This window comes from Lissotriton vulgaris, chromosome 2_1 (assembly GCF_964263255.1).
Source record: "Lissotriton vulgaris chromosome 2_1, aLisVul1.2, whole genome shotgun sequence".
Classification (NCBI taxonomy): Eukaryota; Metazoa; Chordata; class Amphibia; order Caudata; family Salamandridae; genus Lissotriton; species Lissotriton vulgaris.
Window position 1 is genome coordinate 1,622,050,082 of NC_141687.1, and position 9,015 is coordinate 1,622,059,096.

At 44.4% G+C, this 9,015-nt stretch overlaps 1 long non-coding RNA gene across 1 annotated transcript; it reads right to left on the reverse strand.

Moving 5' to 3' along the window:
- Positions 1 to 3,440: 3,440 nt before the first annotated feature.
- On the reverse strand, positions 3,441 to 5,247 carry LOC147732967 (uncharacterized). The gene is made up of 4 exons (XR_015308693.1): positions 5,162 to 5,247; positions 4,221 to 4,337; positions 4,044 to 4,115; positions 3,441 to 3,531 (listed from the first exon to the last, which is right to left on the reverse strand). It is a non-coding gene; the product is annotated as an uncharacterized LOC147732967 (long non-coding RNA).
- Between the last annotated feature and the right edge of the window lie 3,768 nt (positions 5,248 to 9,015).

Consider the following 9,015-nt stretch of genomic DNA (forward strand, 5'->3'; position numbering starts at 1 on the left):
ACAAAGCAGCTGAAACCCTACAATCCCTGGAAACAGACACAAAAAATTAGATTACCGTTACCCTTCCGATGATGCCTAGGGAAGGGGGGTTTGGGAACAAACAATAAACTAACATACAAAGCTAAAATATTAAAGAAAAGAACTGGTCTGTGTTTTCGTGCCTGTGGAGAAAATAAACAAGGGGTCACCGGTCTTATCCTTGGATCTAATACGCGTATTCCTATTTCCACAGATCGAGCGTACCTGTAGTAAATTCCTCGTTCCTTATGATATTACTCATATCAATGGTAACAGGATGTAACAAGTAAACACCCACCTGAGATCCTTAACCCCTTCCAGACTCATGACGAGCTGGGCTCGTCATGGTGTAGCCTCCTCGCACGCTGATGACGAGCCCAGCTCGTCATGTAACATGGGTTTTTTAAAATCCCAGCATAGGAGGAGAATTCCACTAGCGCGGATGTGGTTAATGAAGTCGTTTGCGGGGCCAGCTTCTGCAACATATCATGTTATTGATACACAATATCACTCATGCCGGTCGAACCTCTCAGGCCAGCCCAAAGCAAGGTTGCAGAAGGAGCGCACCCCCTGCAAATATGGGACCGACCCTCTTTCATGTTACTGTCCATGGGTGCTTGTGGAGAAGTGTGGCTCAATGGTTAGAGCGGCAGACCCTGATGCAGAATTCTGTCCTGGGACCAGGGTTCAATTCCTGCCTCAGCGGGTCTTGGCGGGGTCTTGAGCTCTTAATTCCTCAGACCTGATTTCTCGCCTCGTACCTATTCTAATCATGGGTCCCACGCTGCAACTCTGGGCAATAGCTTGCTTAATCTCCACAATGGCCCCAACAGCGCTGGGATGTCTGGCTTCACCTTGGGGATGCCCAGGAGTGGACATTTCACAGGGAAAAGCCAGGAAGGGTTCCTTAGCGGTATAAGTACAAGCGCCGGGAGACCCGGTCCGGGTAGCTGTGCGCTATACAAGTACAAAAACATTTACATTTACTTGGAGAGAACAAGGTAAGGAAAAGGTTTCTACCCTCATTATTCATCATAGGCAGTTATGTTTGTTATGTTTGTAGGCAGGACATGATTTGATGAACGGCGTATCCCGATAGTATGTAGAGTGGGCGTGGGTTTTAGCAGGAGGGAGGACTTGTTTAAAGCAAATGTGGATTTCTTGGGTAGGACATTAGGTTTTGCATCAAACCCAATCGGAAGACAAAGGAGAAGTCCACGGACAGGCATCCCCAGTAGTGAGAACCTCGGTCCCAACCTGTCCAGGACTCCTCAGGATCCAGAAAGTCCTGACACCAGGGGATGCAAGCATTTCTTCCATCATGTTTTGTGTGATTGATGTTACATTGTAACTGGTCATGGGTAGGCACTGACGTGGGTCCCTTGCTCACTTGGTCATAGGATCCGGGCTATAGCTCACTGATGAGAAATAACAAGGCCAAAACAGACCTGTGGTTGCTTGTTTTCCCTTCTAAAAGGGGTCTCATCTGACAGTCTAAGATTTCAGGACAGTTTAGGATCATTTGAGGAATATTAAAATCCTTTGAGTGAACTTGTTTGGGGCAAAATACTACAAACCTCTGATTAACCTTGTCCAGGGTGGTAAATGCCACCAGTCTCTGAGTCTCTCTGTCAGGAAGTAAAATATCACATACCCCAGGTCCTCCTGTCTTAGGTAGGAAAAGACACATTCTGTTGAAGCATCCTGTCCTGTGGAGAAGTTCAACATCAATCAAAAAACCAAAATGGGTAGTGAAAAGGTAGTGCTTAAAGGAGCAAAAGAGGTGGATACACCCTCCCCTAGTCTATGTATACAAAACAAAAAGATGACTATAGGCACCCTTTCCACCCGTTTTAAGGCTCATGGTTAATTACTCCACTAAGAACAAATATATATAAATTAACATACCTATTGGGGTATTGTATGTTTTGCATGTTTATTTAGCATGCTCTACACGTAGTATTGACTACATGTAAATACACCAACTTTTTGATTCTTTTCTTCCGAATCTTTTTCAGAAATTTTTCTGTATTACATTGTGTGGGTAGAAGCGATCTTCATGGTCCTGCGAAGAAGCCAGGGGAGGGCTTCGAAACATGTTGGCGACTTAGGAGAAACTGTTCATTATACCATTGATTCTACAAAACTATTCCCCACTTTTAATAATACCAACTCCAAGGAATATTAAAGTGTTGTAGTCCAGAGAGCCAGGTATTTTTTAATATAGAATCACTGTACTCACTCCTGACCCTTCTACTCACTCCTCCTACACAACACAAAGTTTTTCAAGAGCAGTGCTTCCCCGTAGTCGTAGGTCGTAGCACGCCCTGTCCCGCAGCGGGGCGGGAAGACCCCCATGATGAAGCATGACACCAAGGGCCTTTTGGTGTGTGAGGGGTATTTTAACAAAGATGTGTACTTTCCACCACTGTAGTAAACACGTGCAGTCTGGTTGTACATGGTTATGTATCAGCTCAAGGGTGGATCTTGAAGTTCAACATCAATCACACAAAAGATGATAGGTGGCATTGCTGCAAAAAAAGCTACCCACTGGCAATTGCTCAAGGGAGTATTCCAACCTATTATTTTTCAACCTTTGTGTTCACTAGGAAATGTAATTTCATATGCCATAAGTCTGATCAGTTTAATATGAAAAGTTACAATGAAGGCAGTGGGCCTGTTACTATGTCACATGTATTTTAAAGCCACTACCCCTTAATGGGTGGATTGTTTTTGAAATGTGTTAAAGCTTGCAGGGACGTATTTTGTTATATAAAAACTCATAGATGATCTTCGTAGGGAAAGAGTTTGATGTTAGTTACCCACTTGGACAAACCCTAGGGGGTAGAAGATTTACATTGTAATATTTGATACAGAACACCTGGGTTGTTCGATCCATGAGGAAGAACAAACTATATATTCCTGAGTCACCCCATCACTGCTTATAGAAATACCTTACACTGGAGCCATCCTGTCCCTATTGCTTAGAATTCTGTACCGCTGAGTCATCCTGGACCTAAAGGTGACATTTTCTAAAACGTTGTGCCACCCAGCCCCGAACCAGGCCCCGACGAAACCCAAAGCAGCCCAGACAATTTTGGCAGACCAGCCCCCCCTCCAACCCTGGGGGGGGGGCTGAAGCCCTGCTGCTTTTGATACTCGGGGCGATATTGCAGCACTGCTGCACAGCCGGCCCCCCCTGCTACAAAACCAGCCCCACTGCTACAAAACCGACCCCCACTCTTCCAGCCTCCCAGGGATACACCTGAGGCCTGTTCTATGATCAGTCCGGCCTTGCCCGGGACCTGAAACACTCTGTATACCTGTTATAACAAAAGTACCAGTGCACATCCCTTCTAGTTGCTATAATCCAAATGGCATCTAGCCACGGCAATCCAAAAAAAGACATGCACAATGTTCGTTATTATTCAATGTCCATTTATTAGTGATTTCTTTCTTTTGCCACACCGTCACAGCCGACGCGCGTTTCGCCCTCCGCGGGCTTTTTCACGGCTGTAATTTACATACAAAAGAGGATGTCACAAACAAGATACAAAATATAAAAGCCACCTTATACATAACTGGTTACCTGTTCAACCACGGACTAGTAAAACATGGTCCTAATGTAACCTCATCATGTTCATATTCACTCACAAACGTGGATATCACAGAATAAATTCAATGTATAGAAGCCACATTAGCAATATTTTTTGTTTGTTTCATCATGAACCAATATGCAGACTCCCAATGTGCCCTCATCATGTCCATATTAGCTCTACTGGCAAGCCAATATTACATTCATCTGCAAGTTGTTAGACGCAAAACATCTAGAACAAATATGTGCGATTAACCAGTCTTATGCCTTGAACTATCACATAGTACATGTTTGTACAAGATAGTTTCCAATATGGTCACTACATATGAAAGGACAACTAGTGGTGAAAATACTGAAACCGATGTAGCCGACCGTACACAGATTTTTAACTCACATAGTTTCCGCTCAAGCACTCTGCGGTCTCACTTACCAAGAATATAGTATGGTGAGCAAAATATATTTGCAGAGGTCAGATTATTATGTGGCCTGTTAAGCATTGATCCTGAAAATGTATGGAAACATCCAATTAGCTTTAATGTCCTGTGCGTAGCCTCAATAAGCTGTTATCGTGCTAGTTTGCCAATGCGAGTGTGAGTACTGGGCTTACCTTTAGGTCTTTTATTTTATGCACCATAGGTTAAGCGTATTGAACATTTGTCGAAGATCCTTTCTTTAGTTAATGAACCGGTTATTGCACACTACATGGAGCCTTGATACGTTCCATCTGTAATAAAGTATTTATCGTACGTTTTGTTAATCTATCTGGTCAGATACAAACAGCACTTCTTTTTATATTAAATATGCTTAAAAACTATTTATCGGTAATTCAAATCTCTATTTGAGAGTTATATCACTATTTATTATTCAGAAACATCCATTATTGTTAAAAACACCATCAGAATTAATTACTGTGGCTGAACATAAATGTTGTAACCCAAAAAGAAAAGTATAAGCATTTAGTATTAAATATGACTACAGTGTGTCATCGTATCACATTTAGCAAGTTTCTGCTTAATGTGATCTTCGTGCATTTACAATCGAAACATGGACCATCAATGTCCTTTATAATCAATTAAGAGCAACCAGGAATTTGAACATGCTCTCAATTACAGTGAGGCAGTAAAGGCAAAACGATTTGTCAAGTAAGAAGACGTGAGCAGAGCCTTTTCCGATATATTTTCACTTTGTTACATTGTTATTCTCGCCTGTCCCTGCCGCTTTGTTTATCAAGGCAACATAATTGCGTCATTCCTCTGTTTAAGCCGCATTAATTTTAGAAACATTGCACTACTGTCGGAAACACTTTTAGTATGTCATTACGAGTCCCAGTTATTAAAGGCGCAAGACGCGGCATGTGGAGTTAAGCTCCCCGTTCAACTAAATCAAGACACGGCACACCCAACAGTCTCGACAGTCCGACACGGAGAATGCCGCACCCCAATACCATTTCGAACGGCTGTTAGTCTATTCTTTCATTAAAGCGCATGCTGGCATTCTATAACGCTCTCTAAATAACGGAAAAAGGCATACTCTGATTTTTAAACTTACCGCCATGGCGTGTTGCTACGGCGTTCGTGCGGAGTCCTTTCTTCAACATTCGCCTTAGCAGCAGCCCTCACATCTCCCTTCCTATTTATTTAAATGACTAGTAACAACGGACTATCCAACACGTTGTATCGACCACATCCCATTAACATAGTGGCCATTTTAGAGTGTCAAGATCTGCTCTTGTAAGCCATACAGGTTCAAGGTAATCTTGTTCACAACAGGTGAAAAAGATGTATAAACCTAAAATGATCGCATTTAATTTTTCCTTTCTCATGTATTCGACTGATTGTGAGAGAAACAACATACAGAAAACATAATAAATAAATTATTTAAAAATGATTATTTACATCAAATTTCCCAGTTGCACAATAAACAATGTGATGTGACCAAACAATTTCAGCTTACATAGGCTGTACCATTTCACCCATATTTCCTTTCAGAAGGCACATTTCAAGGGAGTTATTGCATAAATTACACCATCGGTTTTCGTATTGCATACTACTTGATCATCTCAGCATATAAGTCAAGCATGTTATAATAATCCTTCTTTTTCTACAGAAACTCACACATCTCTTTATCAATGTTAGCCCCCTTCTCCACTGCTCTCAATGAGTTTATCCATTTCCTTTCCAATTGTCGCAGTTTGCGTTCACGGTTGCCTCCCCTATTCCCTGCCATTGCCACATCGATTCCATGGAATCTGATCCTATGTAACTCATTGTGCTGATGTTTCATATTAAAATGCACTGCAAATGGGTATTGCATATTATTGTTACGTATCACACGGATATGCTCCTGTATTCTTTCTTTTAACGGCCTTATTGAGCTACCAATGTATATCCAATCACATATACATTTTAAGCAGTACACTGTATGGGTGGTATTGCAGTTAATGAATTGATGTATCGTATGCAGTTTTTGGCTATTATATCTAAAGTTGGTTGTCCTGTGTAATGCAAAGCAGCAGATGCAGCGGCCGCCACATCTATAAAACCCTCTGTATACACTCTGTATACCTTGCTCATCCTATTACTGGGGCTAAGGGTTCTGAGCCACTATGGGGCAGATTTACGAGCCCCTTTCGCCACGTTTACGCCGCTGTTGCGTCACGCAAGGCGGCGTAAACGTGGCGCATCCCTACGAGGCATTTACAACGTGACGCATCTATGGAGATGCGTCACGGTGTAAGGCCCTGCGCCACATGAAACCTGCATCAGGTTTCATGTAGGCGTTCCGGTGCAGGGGGGGCGTTTCGTCGCAGGAACGCCCCTGGAAAGTGACTCAGTGAAATCTACAAGATTTCACTGAGTCACTTTCCCAAAGCTGCTACGTCAATTCCTTACGCCTGCTTGAAGCAGGCGTAAGGAGTGACGCACCATGTAATGTATGGGTGGCCCCTGTGCATTGCAGGAGTTGTGTCGCGCTTGCGACGCGACTCCAGCAATGTGCCGCCCGTAAGCCACAAGATGCGTCACGCATCTGCCCTTCCTTGCACCATGGTGCGCCGCATTGTAAATGCGGCGCATCATGGGTGGTGCAAGGATGGATTTGCGTGACGTATCTTTCCTGGCGCATCCCTGCTGATTTGCAGAGATGCGTCAGGCAACGTAAATCTGCCCCATAGTCTCCTGGAAATTGTAGAACCTATTTCTCTTCTACCCTTGGGGTAAAATTTAACGTGACTCCCCCACCCCTCTCCCCCATAGCCACCCCCTCCTAGAGGCAGCGCGCACTGAATGTCTCTCTGGTGCCAGCCTCCTGAGGCAGCCTGCCCTCCCAAGCGCCACCTCGGCAGATGGCGAATAAGCGGAAGTGGTCTGTTCACGCCGCTTATGAACTTGCAAATCTCTCCCATGAATCATAAAACAATACCTTATCCATATTTTATTACACATATTTCACAGTCTATACCACATTACACAATATTTAATATGATGAATGGACTCTCAATTGAATACATCTGGCGCCGGCGAGGTAGATATGGCGGCCAAAGTCTCGCTCCCTGTCCCGGGGGCTCAGGATATAAATTGAAAAATACATTTCGCGCTGAGCAACAGCATCAGAAATTTTTCAGCCCAGTTATTTCAAATTACTATCATCCTTGCTGGAAGGCTGAGGAGAATTCTGGCTGTCAATCAGCATATTATTCCCTGCAAGCAGGTACTGACTGCAGTGTAAGAGACCCCTGTGCTGTGTGCAGATTTGCAGAGGACCGGGGGAGGGGGGGGGGGGGCGGTTGGATGAATTAAAGCCACACATGCCTGTGTTTCTAAGACGAACATTTATATAAGGATATAGAAGCCCTTCGGTTGCAACAGTAGTGGGGTATTCAGGATTTCGAAATAAACCATCAACCTGCTGTGCGCCCAATTGAAAAGATCAAAATATGCAAGTGTTGGGGACACACCCCAGAGTATATTCAAGGGTAGACTTTGGGCTTTATTTATGAAGGCCTTGCGTCAGTTTTGCGCCGCCGGTGCGTCACTTTTTGTGACGCACCAGCGTTGTAAAAGATGCGCCCTGTTGCGCCATATTTAAAAAGTGACGCATCGAGGTAGATGCGTCACTTTTTATACCCCTGCGCCACATTATACCTGCGTCAGGTATAATGGGCCTCATTTATGAAAAGTGACACATCGCTGCGTGAAAACAGTGATGCGTCACTTTTCACTGCGCACTCCTTGCGACATTCCTGATGCGTCATATTTAATGTATGACGCATCATGTCGCAAGGAGTTACAGATACGTCAGTGGGCCTCATTTATGAAAAGTGACGCATCGCTGCGTGAAAACAGCGATGCGTCACTTTTCACTGCGCACTCCTTGCGACACCAATGATGCGTCATATTTAATGTATGACGCATCATGTCGCAAGGACTTACAGATACGTCAGTATTTCTGACGCATCTGTAAGCGCAAAAGTGACGCATTGCTGGAGTGTGTCACAAAAGTGACGCATCTCCAGCAATGCGTCCTTTCACATGGGGAAAGCCCCATGTGAAAGGGCTTGCGTCAGTCTTACGCTTGCTGTGAGGCAGGCGCAAGATTTTGACGCAACAGCATCCTAAAAGTGACGCAGTGAAATCTCATAGATTTCACTGCGTCACTATTACGAGGCTTTTTGCGGGGGAACGCCCCCTCTGCATACATTATACCTGACGCAGGTATAATGTGGCGCAGGGGTTTAAAAAGTGACGCATCTACCTAGATGCGTCACTTTTTAAATATGGCGCAACAAGGCGCATGTTTTACGCTGCAGATGCGTCACAAAAAGTGACGCATCCGCAGCGCAAAACTGACGCAAGGCCTCATAAATGAGGCCCAGTATTTCTGACGTATCTGTAAGCGCAAAAGTGACGCATTGCTGGAGTGTGTCACAAAAGTGACGCAACTCCAGCAATGTGTCCTTTCACATGGGGAAAGCCCCATGTGAAAGGGCTTGCGTCAGTCTTACGCCTGCTGTGAGGCAGGCACAAGATTTTGACACAACAGCGCCCTATAAGTGACGCAGTGTAATCTCATAGATTTCACTGCGTCACTATTACAAGGCTTTTTGCGGGGGAACGCCCCCTCTGCATACATTCTACCTGACGCCGGTATAATGTGGCGCAGGGGTTTAAAAAGTGACGCATCTACCTAGATGCGTCACTTTTTAAATATGGCGCAACAGGGCGCATCTTTTACACCGCTGGTGCGTCACAGAAAGTGACGCACCGGTGGCGCAAAACTGACGCAAGGCCTTCATAAATAACGCCCAATGTATGCAGAGGGGGCGTTCCCCCGCAAAACAGGCGGAAAGCATGCTTTCTGCATCACTGGAGCACTTGGTATTAAATTAGGGTTTGCAGATACTT